This window comes from Cervus canadensis, chromosome 26, assembly GCF_019320065.1.
Source record: "Cervus canadensis isolate Bull #8, Minnesota chromosome 26, ASM1932006v1, whole genome shotgun sequence".
Taxonomy (NCBI): domain Eukaryota; kingdom Metazoa; phylum Chordata; class Mammalia; order Artiodactyla; family Cervidae; genus Cervus; species Cervus canadensis.
The window spans coordinates 35,638,494-35,641,754 of NC_057411.1; positions in this window are offsets into that span (position 1 = coordinate 35,638,494).

Below are 3,261 nucleotides of genomic sequence, written 5' to 3' on the forward strand. Positions count from 1 at the left end.
CCCATTTAAGGTTCTGGGAGGAGTGGAGAGCAAGAATTCCATAGAGTCATTCAGAGACACAGGCTGATGCAAGTTCTGTCGTCTTCAACTATCAGGTGCCAGAGTTACCCTAAGAGTAAATACCTAACCAGCAGATGGAGCAAGAGGGAGGGTAGAACATCACAGAGATGGTGCTTCAGGTCAGACCTAGAAGGGGAAGGGATGTGTATACCTTCCACCCATATTCCACTGGCCTGAAATCAGTACTCTGGCCTCATCTAAATGCAAGGAAGACTGGAAAAAATGTAGTTTAGCTGTGTGGGGGGCTTCCCTGATAGCTCAGTTGGTAAAGAAGTGAAGTGAAGTCACTTCAGTCATGTCTGACTCTTGGCAACCCCATGAACTGTAGCCTGCCAGGCTCCTCTGTCCAAGGGATTTTCCAGTCAAGAATAGTGGAGTGGGTTGCTGTTTACTTCTCCAGGGGATCTTCCCAACCCAAGGATGGAACCTGGTTCTCCCGCACTGCAGGGAGACTCTTTACCATCTGAGGGACCAGGGAATTATCCACCTGCAATGCAGAAGACCCTTGTTTAATTCCTGTGTCAGGAAGATCCGCTGGAGAGGGGATAGGTTACCCACTCCAGTATTCTTGGGCTTCCCTTGTGGCTCAGCTGGTAAAGAATCTGCCTGCAATGCGGGAGACCTGGGTTTGATCCCTGGGTTGGGAAGATCCCCTGGAGAATGGAACAGCCACCCACTCCAGTATTCTGGCCTGGAGAATTCCCATGGACTATATAGTCCATGGGGTTGCAAAGAGTTGGACACAACTGAGTGACTTTCACTTCATTTTCAGCTGCATGCCAAGGAGGGAAGAAAACTGGCTTAGTAAACCCAGAGCCAGTTGCAGTCAAACTACAAATGCCCTCTTAATCCCCATTCAAAAGAAAGACAGAAAGAGAATAAACATCAAGAAAGACCAAAAAACAAATGTTCTCTCCTATCAGGACAGTTTACTCTGACTTTTCCAGAACTTCCATTTTCCAAGCCATTCAAGCTCTAATTTTTTTTTTTTTTTACATTTCTCTATGTTAGATTTAATAGAATTTTGTAATGTTCTGAATGGAAAAATAGTATTATTAAACAAATCACAGATTTGTAAATTTAAGGTTTTAAATCCTTAAAATCCACATGAGGAAGTTATAGATCTATCTCATATTTTTTTTAATTGTAGGATAATTGCTTTACAATGTGTTGGTTTCTGCTGCATAACAACGTGAACCAGCTATAAGTATATATATATCCCTCTCCTCTTGAGCCTCCCCACCCACTATCTCACACCTCTAGGTCATCACAGAGGACCAAACTGAGCTCTGTTCAAATTCCAATTCTTGTTCTTCTATTGGACGGTATGTCCATTCACATGGCATTCAATAATGGCAGAATCGTAAAATATGGAAATAAGGACAGAGCAGAAACCTTACGCAACTCAGTGCTCAGAAGTCTGTGGGCCAACTTGACTTGCTAATCCACAGTCTGTGCTTCTGGACAGAAGATGAACGGGGAGTTCACAATCCACAAACCAATTTGCGTTGTTTCTGCAACACTGCAAGAGTGCGACTCATGAATATGCTAATGAAATTGCAATGAGAGTTTTGGCACTATTTCATCACCTAAGCTAGATTAGAGAGTAATAACACTACGGGTTTACATGTCTTCAGAAACTGCTGTTGTAGTAAAAAAAAAAAAAAAAAAAACTGGACCTGCTCTATTTATAATACCACCAAAATTACAATCATGCTACAGCAAAATAATGATAATTATTTTATATGTAAGAGTGTGCAATAAGCACACAATACACACACACAATAGTTTACTGTTAAGGTCATCAACTGCTCTCCATGTTTCTGTATTCTGACGTTCATGTGAGTCTGTATTTGTAAATGAGTTCTCATCTCTGCCTACTTCTCAAGATAGGGGAGAGTTAAAAAATGGAAATAGTGGGGGGAACATTTTTATTGTCAAGGCAGGAATCTTCTTTAAAAGCATTTCATACTTTTATCATTAGTTTGGGTTCTAAGAACAGAAGGACTCTGAAAACTCTGTTCTTACCTTTAAATTTCTTTTTTTTAATTGGAGGCTAGTTACTTTACAATATTGTGGTGGTTTTTGCCATACATTCACATGAATCAGCCAAGGGTGTACCTTTAAATGTCAATTACTAACATAGTAGTCAAGTTATATCCTAGTACTCTGGATCTAGTAACTGTTCCACAAACCCAAGCCTATTTAAGAGTTCATGAGTGCATTATTTTCAAGTAGTGACCTAGTCAACAGGTAAGGACCCTATAGAGGTGAAAAGGTTAAAGATTAACTGAAAACTCTTCAATAGCTTCACTAAAAGCAGCCCAAACCGGTTACAAAGAGGTGTTTGAGCACTTTTTCCCAGCGGCATCCGGAATGCCTAACTTGAACATTCCATCCCTCTGAAATGTCAGGAATTATGCTAGGACTCCAGGTTCCCAGATGACATTCTCATCAGGAATTATAAGAAATATAAGAAGATATGGGAAGCTGATTCCCATTGTGTACAGCAGAAACGAACACAACATCGCAAAGCAGTTATCCTCCAATTAAAAATTAATTAACTAAATGCCAAAAAAAAAAAAAGAAAGAAGATACTTTGACCACCTGATGCGAAGTGCCAACTTATCAGAAAAGACCCTGATTCTGGGAAAGACTGAGGGCAGGAGAGGGGATGACAGATGATGAGATGGTTGGATGGTATCACCAACTCAATGGATACGAGTTTGACCAAAATCAGGGAGAGAGTGAAGGACAGGGATGCATGGTGTGCTGTAGTTTATGGGGTCTCAAAGAGTCGGACCTGACTAAGCAACTGAACAACAATGGGGAATAAAGATCCACAAGCTAGAGGATTTGGACTCCCCTCTGCTCCCTAGGAATGAGGATGCTGCTAGTTCCATAAATTAAGAGGGTGCTGCTGACTTTCTCACTGTGTTTTACAGGCACACTATGGGAAAACAAACTAGAGTTTCTTTTACATTTGTTTAATCAAGAGAAAAGAAATATTTTTCCAGATTAGTGAGTAAATGACCTTATGTGTGTTTAGAGACACATAGCCACTAAATACTTCCTGGTGGCTCAGACAGTAAAGAATCTGCCTGCAACGTGGGAGACCCAAGTTCAATACCTAGGTAGCGAAGATCTGCTGGAGAAGCAAATGGCAAACCACTCCCGTATTCTTGCCTGAAGAATCCCATG